This window comes from Scyliorhinus torazame, chromosome 4 (assembly GCF_047496885.1).
Source record: "Scyliorhinus torazame isolate Kashiwa2021f chromosome 4, sScyTor2.1, whole genome shotgun sequence".
NCBI lineage: Eukaryota > Metazoa > Chordata > Chondrichthyes > Carcharhiniformes > Scyliorhinidae > Scyliorhinus > Scyliorhinus torazame.
Window position 1 is genome coordinate 87218773 of NC_092710.1, and position 22500 is coordinate 87241272.

Sequence of the window (22500 nt, forward strand, 5' to 3'; positions counted from 1 at the left end):
CGACCTATCTATCTGTCTATCTATCTATCCATCTATCTATCTAGCTCTCTATTTATCTCTCGGTCTATCTGTCTATCCGTCTATCTATCTATCTATCTATCTATCAATATTTATATCTATCTTTCTAGCTATCTATGTATCTATCTATCTATATATCTATCTTTCTATCTATCTATCTATAATTCTATATATCCATCTATATATCTATATGTTTATCGATCTGTCTGTCTATCTATCTATCTAACTGTCTATCCATCTATCTATCTACCTGTCTATCTACCCATCTATCTATTTATCTATATGCTTATCCATCTCTCTGTCTATCTATCTATTTCTCTATCTATCTATGAAGCTATCTATCTATCTATCTGTCCATCTATCTATCTATCTTTCTATCTATCTATCTATCTATCTACCTGTCTATTTATCTATCGATCTATCTGTGTATCGATCTCTCTATCTTTCTATCTACCTGTCCATCTATCTATCTATCTAACTATCTATCTGTCTATCCATCTATCTATCTACCTGTCCATCTATCTACCTATCTATCTATTTATCTATATCCTTATCAATCTGTCTGTCTATCTATCTATTTCTCTATCTATCTATCTATCAACCTATATATATATATATATCTACCTGTCTACCTATCGGTCTATTTATCTATCTATTTATCTATATGCTCATCAATCTGTCTGTCTATCTATCTATTTCTCTATCTATCTATCTATCTATCTAGCGAAAGATCTATCTGTTTATCTTTCTATCTATCCATCTATCTATCTATCTATCTATTTACCTATCTATCTATATATCTTCCTTTCTACCTATCTATCTATCTATTTGTCTACATTCTACATACCTATCTATCTTACTATCTGTATGTTTATCAATCTGTCTGTCTATCTATCTATCTATCTTTCAATCTATCTAAGTCTCTCCCTATCTATCTGTCTATCTATCTATCGACCTATCTATCTATCTATTTACCAATCTATCTATCTATATATATATCTTTCTACCTATCTATCTATCTATCTACTTATCTACATGTCTACATATCTATCTATCTAACTATCTGTATGTTTATCAATCTGTCTGTCTATCTATCTATCTATCAATCTATCTAACTCTCTATCTATCTGTCTATCTATCTATCTATGTCTGTCTATCTATCTATCTACCTATCTATCTGTCTATCTTTCTATCTACCTTTCCATCTATCTATGTATCTAACTATCTATCTGCCGTTTTATCTATCTATCTATCTATCTATTTACCTGTCTATCTATCTATCTAACTATCTATCTACCGATCTATCTATCTATCTATCTAGCTATATGTTCAGCAATCTGTCTGTCTATCTATCTAACGACCTATCTATCTATCTATCGATCTATCTATCTATCTATCTATCTACCTGTCTATCTACCTATCTATCTATCTATCTATATATCGATCTATCTATCTCTATATCAATCTATCTATCTATCTACCTATCTATCAATATATCTATCTATTGATCTAGCTATCTATATTTGTATCTATCAATCAATCAATTTATCTAAATATCTATCTATGGACCTATCTATATGTTTAGCAATCCGTCTGTCTATCTATCTATCTATCTATCTATCTGCCTGTCTATCTATCGAACTATCTATCTATCTATCAATCTAACTATCTATATGCCATTCTATCAATCTATCTATCTATCTATCTAACTATATGTTTAGCAATCTGTCTGTCTAGTTATCTATCTATCTATCTATCTATCTATCTATCTACCTATCTATCTCTCTATCTATCTACCATTCGATCTAACTATCTATCAATCTATCTATCTATTTATCTATATGCTTATCAATCTGTCTGTCTATCTATCTATTTCTCTATCTATCTATAAGACCATAAGACACAGGAGCGGAAGTAAGGCCATTCGGCCCATCGAGTCCACTCCGCCATTCAATATCTATCTATCTATCTAGCTAACGATCTATCTGTCTATCTTTGTATCTATCTATCCATCCATCCATCTATCTATCTATCTATCTATCTATCTATCTATTTATCTATCTATCTATCAATATATCTATCTTTCTACCCATTTTTCTATTCATCCACCTGTCTACCTATCTATCTATCCAAAGATCTGTATGTTTATCAATCTGTCTGCCTATCTATCTATCTATCAATCTATCTATCTATCCATCTATCTATCTGGCTATCTATCTGTCGATCTATCTATCTGTCTATCTATCTATCTATCTATCTATCTATCTATCTAACTATCTAACTCTCTATCAATCTCTCTGTATACCGGTCTATCCCTCTATCTATCTATCTATCTATCTATCTATCTATCTATCTATCTATCTATTTATCTATCTTTATATCTATCTATCTATCTCTCTGTCTATATATCGACCTATCTATCAGTCTATCTATCTATCTATTTATCTATCTATCTATATGTTTATCAATCTGTCTGTTTATCTACCTACCTATCTATCGGTCTATCAATCTATCTATCTATCTATCTATCTATCTAACTGTCTATCCATCTATCTATCTATCAACCTGTCTATCCATCTATCTATCTATCTATTTATCTATATGCTTTTCAATCTGTCTGTCTATCTATCTATCTATCTATCTATCTATCTATCTACCTATCTATCTGTCTATCTATCTATCTATCTATCTATCTCCCTATCTATCTGTCTATCGATCTATCTATCTATCTATCTCTCTATCTTTCTATCTACCTTTCCATCTATCTATGTATCTAACTATCTATCTGCCGTTTTATCTATGCATCTATCTATCTATTTACCTGTCTATCTATCTATCTAACTATCTATCTGCCGATCTATGTATCTATCTATCTAGCTATATGTTTAGCAATCTGTCTGTCTATCTATCTAACGACCTATCTATCTATCTATCTATCTATCTATCTATCAATCCATCTATCTATCTAACTGTCTATCTATCTATCGATCTATCTATCTCTATATCTATCTACCTGTCTATCTACCTATCTATCTACCTATCTATCAATATATCTATCTATTGATCTAGCTATCTATATTTGTATCTATCAATCAATCAATTTATCTACATATCTATCTATGGACCTATCTATATGTTTAGCAATACGTCTGTCTATCTATCTATCTATCTACCTGTCTATCTATCGAACTATCTATCTATCTATCAATCTAACTATCTATATGTCTTTCTATCAATCTATCTATCTATCTATATTTTTAGCAATCTGTCTGTCTAGTTATCTATCTATCTATCTATCTATCCATCTATCTACCTGTCCATCTATCTATCTACCTGCCTATCTACCTGTCTATCTATCTCTCTATATACCGATCTATCTATCTATCTACCTATCAATCTATCTATCTATCAATCTATCTATCTATCTATCTGTCTATTATCTATCGATCTATCTATCTCTCTATCTATCTACCTGTCTATCTGCCCATCTATCTCTCTGTCTATCTATCTGTCTATCTATCTATCTATCGACCGATCTATCTATCTTTCTATCTAGCTATCTATCTATTTATCTATCTATCTATGTTTCTATCTATCTATCTATGTTTCTATCTATATATCTATGTATTTATCTATCTATCTATCTAATCTAGCTATCTATCTATGCATCTTTCTATCTATCTACCTACCTACCTATCTACCTATCTACCTATCTACCTATCTATCTATCTATCTATCTATCTATCTATATACCTATTTATCTATCTGTCTATCTACCTATCTATCTATCTCTCTATCTATCTACCATTCGATCGAACTATCTATCAATCTATCTATCTATTTATCTATATGCGTATCAATCTGTCTGTCTATCTATCTATTTCTCTATCTATCTATAAGACCATAAGACATAGGAGCGGAAGTAAGGCCATTCGGCCCATCGAGTCCACTCCGCCATTCAATATCTGTCTATCTATCTATCTATCTAGCTAACGATCTATCTGTCTATCTTTCTATCTATCTATCCATCCATCTAGCTATCTATCTATCTATCTATTTATCTATCTATCTATCAATATATCTATCTTTCTACCCATCTATCTATCTATTCATCCACCTGTCTACCTATCTATCTATCTAACGATCTGTATGTTTATCAATCTGTCTGTCTATCTATCTATCTATCAATCTATCTATCTATCTATCTATCTGGCTATCTATCTATCGATCTATCTATCTGTCTATCTATCTATCTATCTAACTATCTAACTATCTAACTCTCTATCAATCTCTCTGTATACCGGTCTATCCCTCTATCTATCTATCTATTTATCTATCTTTATATCTATCTATCTATCTCTCTGTCTATATATCGACCTATCTATCTGTCTATCTATCTATCCATCTATCTATCTAGCTCTCTATTTATCTCTCGGTCTATCTGTCTATCCGTCTATCTATCTATCTATCTATCTATCAATATTTATATCTATCTTTCTAGCTATCTATGTATCTATCTATCTATATATCTATCTTTCTATCTATCTATCTATCTATAATTCTATATATCCATCTATATATCTATATGTTTATCGATCTGTCTGTCTATCTATCTATCTAACTGTCTATCCATCTATCTATCTACCTGTCTATCTACCCATCTATCTATTTATCTATATGCTTATCCATCTCTCTGTCTATCTATCTATTTCTCTATCTATCTATGAAGCTATCTATCTATCTATCTGTCCATCTATCTATCTATCTTTCTATCTATCTATCTATCTATCTACCTGTCTATTTATCTATCGATCTATCTGTGTATCTATCTCTCTATCTTTCTATCTACCTGTCCATCTATCTATCTATCTAACTATCTATCTGTCTATCCATCTATCTATCTACCTGTCCATCTATCTACCTATCTATCTATTTATCTATATCCTTATCAATCTGTCTGTCTATCTATCTATTTCTCTATCTATCTATCTATCAACCTATATATATATATATATCTACCTGTCTATCTATCGGTCTATTTATCTATCTATTTATCTATATGCTCATCAATCTGTCTGTCTATCTATCTATTTCTCTATCTATCTATCTATCTATCTAGCGAAAGATCTATCTGTTTATCTTTCTATCTATCCATCTATCTATCTATCTATCTATTTACCTATCTATCTATATATCTTCCTTTCTACCTATCTATCTATCTATTTGTCTACATTCTACATACCTATCTATCTTACTATCTGTATGTTTATCAATCTGTCTGTCTATCTATCTATCTATCTATCTTTCAATCTATCTAAGTCTCTCCCTATCTATCTGTCTATCTATCTATCGATATATCTATTTACCAATCTATCTATCTATATATATATCTTTCTACCTATCTATCTATCTATCTACTTATCTACATGTCTACATATCTATCTATCTAACTATCTGTATGTTTATCAATCTGTCTGTCTATCTATCTATCTATCAATCTATCTAACTCTCTATCTATCTGTCTATCTATCGACCTATCTATCTATCTATCTATCTATATATCAATCTATCTATCTATCTATCATTCTATCTATCTATATGTTTATCATTCTGTCTGTCTATCTATCTATCTATCTGTCTATCTATCTATCTATCTATCTATCTATCTATGTTTCTATCTATCTATCTATGTATCTATCTATCTAGCTATCTATCTATCAACCTATCTATCTATCTGTCTAGCTATCTATCTATCTAACTATCTATCTACCGATCTATCTATCTATCTATCTCTCTATCTATCTTTCAATCGATCGATCTATCTATCTATCTAACTGCTTAACTATCTATCTATCTATCTGTCGATCTAATCTATCTATCTTTCTATGCATCTTTCTATCTATCTATCGATCTATCTATCTCTCTATCCATCTACAAAGAACAAAGAAATGTACAGCACAGGAACAGGCCCTTCGGCCCTCCAAGCTCCTGCCGACCATGCTGCCCGACTAAACTACAATCTTCTACACTTCCTGGGTCCGTATCCCTCTATTCCCATCCTATTCATTTATTTGTCAAGATGCCCCTTAAATGTCACTATCATCCCTGCTTCCACCACCTCCTCCGGTAGCGAGTTCCAGGCACCCACTACCCTCTGCGGAAAAAACTTGCCTCGTACATCTACTCTAAACCTTGCCCCTCTCACCTTAAACCTATGCCCACTAGTAATTGGCCCCTCTACCCCGGGGAAAAGCCTCTGACTATCCACCCTGTCTATGCCCCATATAATTTTGTAGACCTCTATCAGGTCGCCCCTCAACCTCCTTCGTTCCAGTGAGAACACACTGAGTTTATTCAACCGCTCCTCATAGCTAATGCCCTCCATACCAGGCAACATTCTGGTAAATCTCTTCTGCACCCTCTCTAAAGCCTCCACATCCTTCTGGTAGTGTGGCGACCAGAATTGAACACTATTCTCCAAGTTTGGCCTAACTAAGGTTCTATACAGCTGCAACATGACTTGCCAATTCTTATACTCAATGCCCCCGCCAATGAAGGCAAGCATGCCGTATGCCTTCTTGACTACCTTCTCCACCTGTGTTGCCCCTTTCAATGACCTGTGGACCTGTACTCCTAGATCTCTTTGACTTTCAATACTCTTGAGGGTTCTACCATTCACTGTATATTCCCTACCTGCATTAGACCTTCCAAAATGCATTACCTCACATTTGTCCGGATTAAACTCTATCTGCCATCTCTCCGCCCATGTCTCCAAACAATCTAAATCCTGCTGTATCCTCTGACAGTCCTCATCGCTATACGCAATTCCACCAACCTTTGTGTTGTCTGCAAACTTACTAATCAGACCAGTTACATTTTCCTCCAACTCATTTATATATACTAGAAACAGCAAAGGTCCCAGCACTGATCCCTGTGGAACACCACTGGTCACAGCCCTCCAATTAGAAAAGCATCCTTCCATTGCTACTCTCTGCCTTCTATGACCTAGCCAGTTCTGTATCCACCTTGCCAGCTCACCCCTGATCCCGTGTGACTTCACCTTTTGTACTAGTCTACCATGAGGGACCTTGTCAAAGGCCTTACTGAAGTCCATATAGACAACATTCACTGCCCTACCTGCATCAATCATCTTAGTGACCTCCTCGAAAAACTCTATCAAGTTAGTGAGACACGACCTCCCCTTCACAAAACCATGCTGCCTCTCACTAATACGTCCATTTGCTTCCAAATGGGAGTAGATCCTGTCTCAAAGAATTCTCTCCAGTAATTTCCCTACCACTGAATAAGGCCTGTAGTTCCCTGGATTATCCTTGCTACCCTTCTTAAACAGAGGAACAGCATTGGCTATTCTCCAGTCCTCAGGGATATCACCTGAAGACAGTGAGGATCCAAAGATTTCTGTCAAGGCCTCAGCAATTTCCTCTATAGCCTCCTTCAGTATTCTGGGGTAGATCCCATCAGGCCCTGGGGACTTATCTACCTTAATATTTTTTAAGACACCCAACACCTCGTCTTTTTGGATCTCAATGTGACCCAGGCTATCTACACACCCTTCTCCAGACTCAACATCTACCAATTTCTTCTCTTTGGTGAATATTGATGCAAAGTATTCATTTAGTACTTCGCCCATTTCCTCTGGCTCCACACATAGATTCCCTCACCTTTTCTTCAGTGGGCCAACCCTTTCCCTGGCTACCCTCTTGCTTTTTATGTACGTGTAAAAAGCCTTGGGATTTTCCTTAACCCTATTTGCCAATGACTTTTCGTGACCCCTTCTAGCCCTCCTGACTCCTTGCTTAAGTTCCTTCCTACTTTCCTTATATTCCACGCAGGCTTCGTCTGTTCCCAGCCTTTTAGCCCTGACAAATGCCTCCTTTTTCTTTTTGACGAGGCCTACAATATCACTCGTCATCCAAGGTTCCCGAAAATTGCCGTATTTATCTTTCTTCCTCACAGGAACATGCCGGTCCTGAATTCCTTTCAACTGACACTTGAAAGCCTCCCACATGTCAGGTGTTGATTTGCCCTCAAACATCCGCCCCCAATCTATGTTCTTCAGTTTCCGCCTAATATTGTTATAATTAGCCTTCCCCCAATTTAGCACATTCATCCTAGGACCACTCTTATCCTTGTCCACCAGTACTTTAAAACTTACTAAATTGTGGTCACTGTTACCGAAATGTTCCCCTACTGAAACATCTACCACCTGGCCGGGCTCATTCCCCAATACCAGGTCCAGTACCGCCCCTTCCCTAGTTGGACAGTCTACATATTGTTTTAAGAAGCCCTCCTGGATGCTCCTTACAAACTCCGCCCCGTCTAAGCCCCTGGCACTAAGTGGGGAAGTTGAAGTCTCCCATCACCACAACTCTGTTGTTTTTACTCTTTTCCAAAATCTGTCTACCTATCTGCTCCTCTATCTCCCGCTGGCTGTTGGGAGGCCTGTAGTAAACCCCCAACATTGTGACTGCACCCTTCTTATTCCTGATCTCTACCCATATAGCCTCACTGCCCTCTGAGGTGTCCTCCCGCAGTACAGCTGTGATATTCTCCCTAACCAGTAGCGCAACTCCGCCTCCCCTTTTACATCCCCCCTCTATCCCGCCTGAAACATCTAAATCCTGGAACGTTTAGCTGCCAATCCTGCCCTTCCCTCAACCAGGTCTCTGTAATGGCAACAACATCATAGTTCCAAGTACTAATCCAAGCTCTAAGTTCATCTGCCTTACCCGTAATACTTCTTGCATTAAAACATATGCACTTCAGGCCACCAGACCCGCTGTGTTCAGCAACTTCTCCCTGTCTGCTCTGCCTCAGAGCCCCACTGTCCCTATTCCCTAGTTCTCCCTCAATGCTCTCACCTTCTGACCTATTGCTCCCGTGCCCACCCCCTGCCTTACTAGTTTAAACCCCCCCTCCCCCCCCCCCCCGTGTGACACTAGCAAACCTCGCGGCCAGGATATTTCTGCCTCTCCGGTTTAGATGCAACCCGTCCTTCTTATATAGGTCACACCTGCCCCGGAAGAGCTCCCAGTGGTCCAGATAACGGAAACCCTCCCTCCTACAGCAGCTGTTTAGCCACGTGTTTAGCTGCTCTATCTTCCTATTTCTAGCCTCCCTGGCATGTGGCACAGGGAGTAATCCCGAGATTACAACCCTCGAGGTCCTGTCTTTTAACTTTCTGCCTAGCTCCCTGAACTCCTGCTGCAGGACCTCATGCCCTCTACCCGTTCGGAGACATCCTGGACCCTGGCACCAGGGAGGCAACATACCATCCTGGAGTCTCTTTCACGTCCACAGAAGCGCCTATCTGTGCCCCTGACTATAGAGTCCCCAATTACTACTGCTCTTCTGCGCTTTGACCCTCCCTTCTGAACATCAGAGCCAGCCGTGGTGCCACTGCTCTGGCTGCTGCCATTTTCCCTTGATAGGTTATCCCCCCCCGACAGTATCCAAAGGGGTATACCTGTTCGAGAGGGGGACAACCACAGGGGATTCCTGCACTGACTGCCTGCCCTTTCTGGTGGTCACCGATTTCTCTGCCTGCACCTTGGGTGTGACCACATTTATATAACTGCGATCTATGACGCTTTCCGCCACCTCCATGCTCCTAAGTGCATCCAATTGCTGCTCCAACCGAACCATGCGGTCTGTGAGGAGCTCCAGTTGGGTGCACTTTCTGCAGATGAAGCCATCCGGGACGCTGGAAGCTTCCCGGACCTGCCACATCTCACAGTCAGAGCACTGCACCCCTCTAACCGACATTGCGTCAATTAATTAAAATTAAAAGTTTTTTTAAAAAAATTATATATTTTTTAAACATTTTCAAAGTTACTGTTTCCTAGGACTAGATTTCTAATATAAATGCGAAAGCTAAATATAGTACTCTCCGATCTCTGGCTTAGATACCCCTCTAAATTATAATTAAGTAATTATGTTTAATTAGTTACCAATGCTTAATTTTTTAAATTTACTGTAGATTCCCAACCAGCCACTCAGGTCACAGCTTTTCTGTGATGTCACTTCAGTTTCCCCCCGACACACACAATTTGAAAAAGGTATAAAAGGAAAAATGAGTAAAAATCACTTACTTACCTTCTTACCTTCTGAGTGTCTTACATGTTCACAGGTTCTCTCCCTGACAGAGACTGCTCCGCCTCCTCCGAACGGCTCCCGAAACTAGGCGATCTTTTAAAATCTCCGCTCAGACTCGCAGCTCCTCTGTCTCCCTGTCTATCTACCTATCTATCTATCTCTCTATCAATCTATCTATCTATCTACCTATCTATCTATATATCTATCTATTGATATATCTATCTATCTATTTATCTATCAATCTATCTATTTATCTATGGACCTATCTATATGATTAGCAAACTGTCTGTCTGTCTATCTATCTATCTATCTAGCTATCTATCTATTTAACGATCGATATATCTATCTATCTATCTAAATGTCTGTCTACCTACAGATCTATCTTTCAATCCATCCATCTATCTATCTATCTATTTGCCTATCTATCTATCTATCTGTCAATCTAACTATCTGTATGTTTATCAATCTGACTGTCTGTCTATCTATCTATATATCTAACGATCTACCTGTCTATCTACCGATATATCAATCTATCTGTTTATCTATCTATCTATCTATCTATTTACCTATCTATCTATCTGTCTATCTATCTATCTTTCTTTCTATCTATCGATCTATCTATCTAGATATCTAACTGCTTAACTATCTACCTATCTATCTATCGATCTAATCTATCTAACTATCTATGCATCTTTCTACCTACCTATCTATCTATCTATCTATCTATCTATCTAACTATCTATCTACCTATCTATCTATCTAGCTGTCTAACTGCTTCACTATCTACCTATCTGTCTGTCTATCTAATCTATCTATCTGTCTATCTATCTATCTAACTATCTATCTATCTATCGATCTATCTATCTATTTATCTACCAGTCTATCTATCTATCTATCTACCTACCTATCTAACTATCTATCTATCTATCTTTCTATCTATCTATCGATCTATCTATCTATCTATCTGTCTTTATGTTTCTCAATCTGTCTGTCTACCTATTTATCTAACTATCTAACTACCTATCTATCTATCTATCGATATATCTATCTATCTATCTATTTATCTATCTATCTATCTATGCGTCTAACTACCTAACTGTCTATCTACCTATCTATCTATCTAACTAAATGTTTAGCAATCTGTCTGTCTATCTGTCTAATGATCTATCTATCTATCTATATAGCTACCTATGTATCGATCGATCTATCTATCTATCTATCGTTCGATCTATCTATCTCTCTATCTATCAACCTGTCAATCTACCTATCTATCTATCTATCTATATATATATATATATATATATATCTAACTACCTATCTACAGATCCATCTATCTATCTATCTTTCAATCTATCTATCTATCTATGTACCTATCTATCTATCTATCGATCTGTCTACCTATCTACCTACCTATCTATCTATCTATATATCTATCTAAATATCTACCTACCGATCTATCTATCTATCTAACTATCTATCTACCGATCTATCTATCTATCTCCCTATCAATCTATCTATCTATCTAGCTATCTATCTATATATCTATCCATTGATCTATCTATCTATCTATCTATTTATCTGTCAATCTATCTATCCATCTCTCTATGGACCTATCTATATGTTTAGCAATCAGTTTGCCTATCTATCTACCTATCTATCTAACTACCTACCTACAAACCTATCTTTCAATCCGTCCATCTATCAATCTATCTATCTATCAATCTATTTATGTATCTATCTATCTATCTAACTATCTACGTCTGTCTATCTATCTATCTATCTATCTATCTATATGTTTATCCATCTGTCAGTCAATTTATCTACCTGTCCACCTGTCTAACTATCTATCTAACTGTATCTATGTTTATCAATCTGTCTGTCTATCTGTCTATGTCTCTATCTATCTATCTATCTATCTATCTATCTACCTGTCCATCTATCGATCTATCTAACTATCTACCTACAGTTCTATCTATCTATCTAACTATCAAACTATCTATCTATTTATCTAACTATCTATCTATCTATCTATTTATCTCTCTATCTCTCTAACTCTCTATCTATCTATCTACCTATCTAACTATATGTTCAACGATCTGTCTGTCTATCTATCTATCTATGTATATATCTATCTAACGATCTATCTATCTATGTATCTGTCTATCTATATGTTCAGCAATCTGCCTGTCTACCTATCTATCTACCTATCTATGTATCTATCTATCTATCTAATTACCTATCTAACTGTCTATGTATATTACTATCTATCTATCTATGTATCTATCAATATATCTAACTATCTATCTATCTATGTCTGTCTATCTATCTATCAACCTATCTATCTATCTAACTATCTTTCTCTCTATATATCTTTCTATCTAATCTATCAATCTATCCAGCTATCTCTCTATCTCTCTATCCATCTATCTCTCTATCTCTCTATCTCTCTCTCAATCAATCTATCTATCTATCTAACTATCTCTCTATCTATCTATCTATCTATCTACCTATCTAACTATGTATCTATTTAACTACCTGTCAATCTATCTATCCATCTACCATTCCATCTATCTATCTATCTAAATATATATCTCGCAATCTGTATATCTATTTATCTATCTGTCTATCTATCTATCTATCTATCAATCTATCTACTTATCTATTTATCTATATTTCTATATGTTTATCAATCTGTCTGTCTATGTACATATATCTATCTATCTAGCTATCTAACTGCTTAACTAGCAACCTATCTATATATCTAACTATCTACCGATCTATCTATCTATCTCTCTATCAATCTTTCTCTCTATCTACCCATCTATTTGTATATCTATCTATTGATCTATCTATATATCTATCTATTTATCAACATGTCTACATATCAATCTATCTAACTTTCTGTATGTTTATCAATCTGTCTGACTATCTATCTATCTATCTATTTATATATCTATCAATCTTTCTATCTATCTATTTACCTATCTATCTATCTGTCGATCTAATTATCTATCTAGTCAACAACCTATCTACCGATCTATCTATCTATCTATTTATCTATCTATCTATCTATCTTTCTATTTACCTATCTATCTATCTGTCTATCTATCTATCTTTCTTTCTATCTGTCGATCTATCTATCTAGATATCTAACTGCTTAATTATCTACCTATCTATCTATCGATCTAATCTATCTAACTATCTATGCATCTTTCTATCTACCTATCTACCTATTTATCTAACTATCTATCTACCGATCTATCTATCTATGTCTCTATCAATCTATCTATCTATCTACCTATCTATCTATATATCTATCCATTGATCTATCTATCTATCTATTTGTCTGTCAATCTACCTATCTATCTCTCTATGGACCTATCTATATGTTTAGCAATCAGTCTGACTATCTATCTACCTATCTATCTAACTACCTACCTACAAATCTATCTTTCAATCCGTCCATCTATCAATCTATCTATCTATCAATCTATTTATGTATCTATCTATCTGTCTATCTATCTATCTAACTATCTACGTCTGTCTATCTATCTATCTATCTATCTATCTATCTATCTATATGTTTATCCATCTGTCAGTCTATTTATCTACCTGTCTAACTATCTATCTAACTGTCTGTATGTTTATCAATCTGTCTGTCTATCTATCTATGTCTCTATCTATCTATCTATCTATCTATCTATCTACATATCTATCTATCTACCTGTCCATCTATCGATCTATCTAACTATCTATCTACCGTTCTACCTATTTATCTAACTATCTATCTATCTATCTATTTATCTCTCTATCTCTCTAACTCTCTATCTATCTACCTATCTAACTATATGTTCAACGATCTGTCTGTCTATCTATCTATCTATGTATATATCTATCTAACGATCTTTCTATCTATCTATGTATCTGTATATCTATATGTTCAGCAATCTGCCTGTCTACCTAACTATCTACCTATCTATGTATCTATCTATCTAATTACCTATCTAACTGTCTATCTATATTACTATCTATCTATCTATGTATCTATCAATATATCTATCTATCTATCTATCTATCCATCTATCTATCTCTCTATCTATCTCTCTATCTATCTTCTATCAATCGATCTATCTAGCAAGCTATCTAACTGCATATCTATCTACCGATCTATCTATCTATCTCTCTATCAATCTATCTATCTGTCTACCAATCTATCTATGGACCTATCTATATGTTTAGCAATCTGTTTGTCTATCTATCTATCTATCTATCTATCCAACGATCTATCTATCTATCTATCTATCCATCTATCTATCTCTCTATCTATCTCTCTATCTATCTTTCTATCTATCGATCTATCTGTCTAACTATCTAACTGCTTAACTATCTACCTATCTATCTTTCAATATAATCTATCTATCTATGCATCTTTCTATCTATCTATCTATCTATTTACCTATCTATCTATCTATCTGTCTATCTATCTATCTCCCTGTCTATCTATCGATCGATCTATCTATCTATCTATCTATTTATCTATATGCTTCTCAATCTGTATGTCTATCTATCTATTTCTCTATCTATCTATATAGCGATCTATCTATCGACCTTTCGATCTATCTATCTATTTTTCAATCTCTCTATCTATCTATCTATCTACTTATCTTCCTCTCTATCTTTCTATCTACCTTTCCATCTATCTATGTATCTAACCATCTATCTGCCGTTCTATCTATCTATCTATCTACCTGTCTATCTATCTATCTGACGATCTATCTATCTATCTATCAATCTATCTGTCTATTAATCTGTCTATCAATCTGTCTGTCTATCTATCTATCTATCTATCTATCTATCTATCTACCAATCTATCTATCTACCGTACTATCTATCTATCTCTCTATCTATCTATCTACCTGTCCATCTATCTATCTATCTAACTATCTATCTGCATTTCTATCTATTTATCTATCTAACTATCTATCTGTCTATCTACCTGTCTATCTATCTAACTATCTATCTACCGATCTATCTATCTATCTATCTATCTATCAATCTATCTAACTATATGTTTAGCAATCTGTCTGTCAATGTATCTACCTAACGATCTATCTATCTATCCATTTTTCTATCGATCTATGAATCTATCTATCTATCTAACTGTCTATCTATCTATCGATCTATCTATCTCTCTATCCATCAACCTATCTATCTACCTATCTATCTATATATCTATCTATTGATCTATCTATCTATCTATTTTTCTGTCAATCTATCTATCTATCTATCTATCTATCTATCTATCTATCTATCTATCTATGGACCGAATTATATGTTTAGCAATCTGTCTGTCTATCTATCTACCTATCTATCTAACGATCTATCTATCTATCTATCTCTCTATCTATCTGTCTATCTATCTTTCTATCTATCGATCTATCTATCTAGCTATCTAACTGCTTAACTATCTACCTATCTATCTGTCGATCTAATCTATCTATCTATCTATGCATCTTTCTATCTATCTATCTAGCTATCTGTCTATTTACCTATCTGTCTATCTGTCTATCTATCTATCTACCTGTCTATCTATCGATCTATCTATCTATTTTCTATTTATCTATATGCTTATCAAACTATCTGTCTATCTATCTATTTCTCTATCTATTTATCTATCTATCTAACGATCTATATGACTATCTTTCGATCCATCTATTTTTCTATCTATCTATCTATCTAACAATCTATATCTCTATCTATCTCTCTGTATATCGGTCTATCTCTCTAACTATCTATCTGCCTTTCTATCTATCTATCTATCTACCTGTCTAACTAACTATCTGACGATCTATCTATCTATCTTTCTATCTATCAATCTATCTATCTATCAATCTGTCTATCAATCTATCTGTCTATCTACCTAACTGTCTATATATCTATCTGTTGATCTATCTATCTATTTATCTATCATTCAATCTATCTATCTGTCTGCCCATCTATCGATGGATCTATCTATATGTTTTGCAATCTATCTGTCTATCTATTTATCTATCTATCTACCTATCTATCTATCTACCGTACTATCTATCTATCTCTCTATCTATCTATCTACCGATCTGTCTATCTATCTATCTATCTATCTAACTATATGTTTAGCAATCTGTCTGTCAATGTATCTATCTAACAATCTATCTATCTATCCATTTTTCTATCGATCTATGAATCTATCTATCTATCTAACTGTCTATCTATCTATCGATCTATCTATCTCTCTATCTATATATCTATCTAACTATCTATCTACCGATCTATCTATCTATTCCTCTACCAATCTATCTATCTATCTACCTATCTATCTATATATCTATCAATTGATCTATCTATCTATCTATTTTTCTGTCAATCTATCTATCTATCTATCTATGGACCGATCTATATGTTTAGAAATCTGTCTGTCTATCTATCTCTCTATCTATCGAACGACCTATCTATCTATCTATCTCTCTGTCTATCTGTCTATCTATCTTTCTATCTATCGATCTATCTATCTAGCTATCTAACTGCTTAACTATCTACCTATCTATCTGTCGATCTAATCTATCTATCTATCTATGCATCTTTCTATCTATCTATCTAGCTATCTGTCTATTTACCTATCTGTCTATCTGTCTATCTATCTATCTACCTGTCTATCTATCGATCTATCTATCTTTTTTTCTATTTATCTATATGCTTATCAATCTGTATGTCTATCTATCTATTTCTCTATCTAACTATCTATCTAACGATCTGTATGACTATCTTTCGATCCATCTATTTTTCTATCTATCTATCTATCTATCTAACAATCTATATCTCTATCTATCTCTCTGTATATCGGTCTATCTCTCTAACTATCTATCTGTCTTTCTTTCTATCTATCTTTCTATCTTTGTATTTATCTATCTTTTTATCTATCTATCTACCTATCTATCTAACTATCTATTTATCTCTCTATTTACTTCCAGTCTATCTGTCTATCCGTCTATCTATCTATCTATATCTATCTCTCTGTATATCGGTCTATCTCTCTATCTATCTTTCTTTCTATCTATCTGTCTATCTATGCATTTATCTATCTTTTTATCTATCTATCTATCTATCTATCTATCTATCTATCTATCTATCTATCTATCTATCTATCTATCTATCTATCTATCTATCTATCTATCTATCTATTTATCTCTCTATTTATCTCTCAGTCTATCTGTCTATCTGTCTATCTGTCTATCTGTCTATCTGTCTATCTGTCTATCTATCTATCTATCTATCTATCTATCTATCTATCTATCTATATATATATATATATATATATATATATCTATGTATCTATCTAAATGATTATCGATCTGTCTGTCTGTCTATCTATCTATGGACCTATCTATATGTTTTGCAATCTGTCTGTCTATCTATCTATCTATCTATCTATCTATCTATCTATCTATCTATCTATCTATCTATCTATCTATTTATCTCTCTATTTATCTCTCAGTCTATCTGTCTATCTGTCTATCTGTCTATCTGTCTATCTGTCTATCTGTCTATCTGTCTATCTATCTATCTATCTATCTATCTATCTATCTATCTATCTATATATATATATATATATATATATATATCTATGTATCTATCTAAATGATTATCGATCTGTCTGTCTGTCTATCTATCTATGGACCTATCTATATGTTTTGCAATCTGTCTGTCTATCTATCTATCTATCTACCTATCTATCTATCTAGCTATCTATCGTTCTATCTATCTCTCTATCTATCTCTCTACCTGTCCATCTATCTATCAATATAACTGTCTATCTGCCGTTCTATCTATCTATCTATCTACCTACCTGTCTACCTATCTAACTACCGATCGATCTATCTATCTATCTAACTATTTGATTAGCAATCTGTCTGTCTATATATCTACCTAACGATCTATCTATCCATTTTTCTATAGATCTATGAATCAATCTATCTATCTAACTGTCTATCAATCTATCGATCTACCTATCTACCTGCCTATCTATCTATCTATATATTTTTCTAACTATCTATCTACCGATCTATCTATCTATCTCTCTATCAATCTATCTATCTATCTACCTATTTAACTATATATCTATCTATTAATCTATCTATTTTTCTGTCAATCTATCTATGTATCTATCTATATATCTATCTATGGACCTATCTATATGTTTAGCAATCTGTAAATCTATCTATCTATCTATCTACCTATCTAACGATCTATCTATCTATCTTTCTATCTATCTCTCTATCTATCTCTCTATCTATCTTTCTATCTATCGATCTATCTATCTAGCTATCTAACTGCTTAACTATCTACCTATCTATCTGTCGATCTAATCTATCTATCTATCTATGCATCTTTCTATCTATCTATCTATCTATTTACCTATCTATCTATCTGTCTATCTATCTATCTATCTACCTGTCTATCTATCGATCTATCTATCTATCTATTTATCTATATGCTTATCAATCTGTCTGTCTATCTATCTATTTCTCTATCTATCTATCTAACGATCTATCTGTCTATCTTTCGATCTATCCATCTATCTATTTTTCTATCTATCTATCTATCTATCTGTCTAACTATCTAGCTATCTATCTAACTATCTATCTCTCTATCTATCTCTCTGTATATCGGTCTATCTCTCTATCTATCTATCGTTCTGTCGATCTATCTGTCTATCAACTATCTATCTATCTACATGTTTATCGATCTGTCTTCTATCTATCTATCTATCTCTCTATTTATCTCTCAGTCTATCTGTCTATCCGTCTATCTATCTATCTATCTATCTTTATATCTATCTAGCTAGCTATATATGTATCTATCTATCTATCTATCTATCTAAAATCTATCTGTCTATCTATCTATATGTTTATCGATCTGTCTGTCTATCTATCTATCTATGTATCTATCTATCTATATGTTTATCGATCTGTCGGTCTGTCTATATATCTATCTGTCTATCTATCTGTCTATCTAATCTATCTCTCTCTCTATCTAACTGTCGATCCATCTCTCTCTCTACCTGTCTATCTATCAATCGATCCACCTATCTATTTATCTAACTGCATATCAATCTGCCTGTCTATCTATCTATCTATCTATCTGCCGATCTATCATTCTATCTATCTATTAATCTATCTATCTATCTATCTAACTATCTATCTGTCTGTCTATCTGTCCATGTATCTATCGATCTATCTATCTATCGAGCTATCTATCTATCTACCTGTCAATCTATCTATCTAACTATCTATCTACCGATCTAGCATTCTAACAATCTACCGATGTATCTATCTATCTATTAATCTATCTATCTATCTACCTATCTATCTAACTATATGTTTAGCAATCTGTCTGTCTATCTATCTAACGATCTATCTATCTATTTATCTATATATCGCTCTATCAATCAATCAATCTATCTAACTGTCTATCTATATATCTATCTATCTATCTATCTGTCTGTCTATCTATCGATCTATCAATCTCTCTATCTAACTACCTGTCTATCTACCTATCTATCTATCTATATATATATATATATATATATATATATAACTATCTATCTACCGATCTATCTATCTATCTCTCTATCAATCTATCTATCTATCTACCTATCGATCTATATATCTGTCTATCTATCGTTCTATCTATCTCTTTATCTATCTATCTACCTGTCCATCTATCTATCAATATAACTACCTATCTGCCGTTCTATCTATCTATCTATCTATCTATCTACCTATCTATCGAACTATCTATCTACCGATCGATCTATCTATCTATCTATCTATCCATTTTTCTATAGATCTATGAATCTATCTATCTATCTAACTGTCTATCTATCTATCGATCAATCTATCTATCTATCTATCTACCTGTCTATCTACCTATCGATCTATCTATCTATATATATTTTTTTCTAACTATCTAACTACCGATCTATCTATCTATCTCTCTATCAATCTATCTATCTATCTATCTTTTGATCTATCTATCAAGTTTCTGTCAATCTACCTATCTATCTATGGACCTATCTATATGTTTAGCAATCTGTCTGTCTATCTATCTATCTAACGATCTATCTTTCTATCTATCTATCTATCTATCTCTCAATCTATCTATCAATCTATCTATCTATGTATCTATCTATCTATATGTGTATCGATCTGTCGGTCTGTCTATATATCTATCTATCTATCTGTCTATCTAATCTATCTATTTATCTATCGATCCAACTGTCTATCCATCTCTCTCTCTACCTGTCTATCTATCAATCTATCCATCTATCTATTTATCCATCTGCATAGCAGTCTGCCTGTCCATCTATCTATCCATCTATCTATATACCGATCTATCTATCTATCTACCTGTCAATCTATCTATCTAACTATCTATCTACCGATCTATCATTCTAACTATCTACCGATCTATCTATCTATCTATCCATCTATCTAACTATCTACCTATCTATCTAACTATATGTTTAGCAATCTGTCTGTCTATCTATCTAACGATCTATCTATCTATCTATCTATATATCGCTCTATCAATCAATCTATCTATCTAACTGTCTATCTATATATATATCTATCTAACTATCTATCTGTCTGTCTATCTATCGATCTATCTCTCTATCTAACTACCTGTCTATCTACCGATCTACCTATCTATGTCTCTATCAATCTATGTATCTATCTACCTATCGATCTATATATCTGCTATCGATCTATCTATCTATTTATCTATTAATCTACCTATCTATCTATCTATCGTTCTATCTATCTCTTTATCTATCTATCTACCTGTCCATCTATCTATCAATATAACTACCTATCTGCCTTTCTATCTATCTATCTACCTGTCTATCTACCTAACTATCTATCTACCGATCTATCTATCTATCTATCTATCTAACTATATGTTTAGCAATCTGTCTGCCTATGTATCTATCCAACGATCTATCTATCTATCCATTTTTCTATACATCTATGAATCTATCTATCTATCTAACTGTCTATCTATCTATCGATCAATCTATCGATCTACCTATCTACCTGTCTATCTACCTATCTATCTATATATATATTTTTCTAACTATCTATCTACCGATCGATCTCTCTCTCTATCAATCAATCTATCTATCTACCTATCCATCTATTGATCTTTTGATCTATCTATCAAGTTTCTGTCAATCTATCTATCTATCTATGGACCTATCTACATGTTTAGCAATCTGTCTGTCTATCTATCTATCTATCTATCTATCTATCTATCTATCTATCTATCTAACGATCTATCTTTCTATCTATCTATCTCTCTATCTATCTCTCTATCTATTTTCCTATCTATCGAACTATCTATCTAGCTATCTAACTGCTTCACTATCTACCTACCTATCTGTCGATCTAATCTATCTCTCTATCTATGCATCTTTCTATTTATCTATCTATCTATTTACCTATCTATCTATCTCTCTATCGATCAATCTACCTGTCTATCTAGCTTCCTATCTATCTATTTATCTATATGCTTATCAATAAGTCTGTATATTTACCTATTTCTCTATCTGTCTATCTATATTTCTGTCTACCTATCCATCTATCTAACTATCTATCTCTCTATCTATCTCTCGGTATATCGGTCTATCGCTCTATCTATTTATCTATCGTTCTATCTATCTATATAACTATCTATCAATCTCTCTATTTATCTCTCAGTCTATCTGTCTATCCATCTATATATCTACCTATCTATCTATCTATCTTTCTATCTATCTATCTATCTATATGTTTATCGATCTGTCTATCTATCTATCTAACTATCTATCTATGCATCTATCTATCAATCTATATGTTTATCGGTCTGTCTGTCTGTCTATCTATCTATCTATCTGTCAATCTAATCTATCTATCTAACTGTCTAACTGTCTATCCATCTCTCTCTCTACCTCTCTATCTATCTATCCATCTATCTATTTAACTATCTGCTTATCAATCTGTCTGTCTATCTATCGATCTATCTATCTATCTACCGATGTATCTATCTATCTATTAATCTATCTATCTATCTATCTATCTATCTATCTATCTATCTATCTATGTATGTATCTATCTATCTATCTATCTATCTATCTATCTGTCTATCTATCTATCTATCTATCTACCGATCTATCTATCTATCTATCTATTAATCTATCTATATATGTATCTATCTATCTATGTATCTATCTATCTGTCTATCTATCTATCGATCGATCTTGCTATCTATCTATCAATCTATCTATCTATC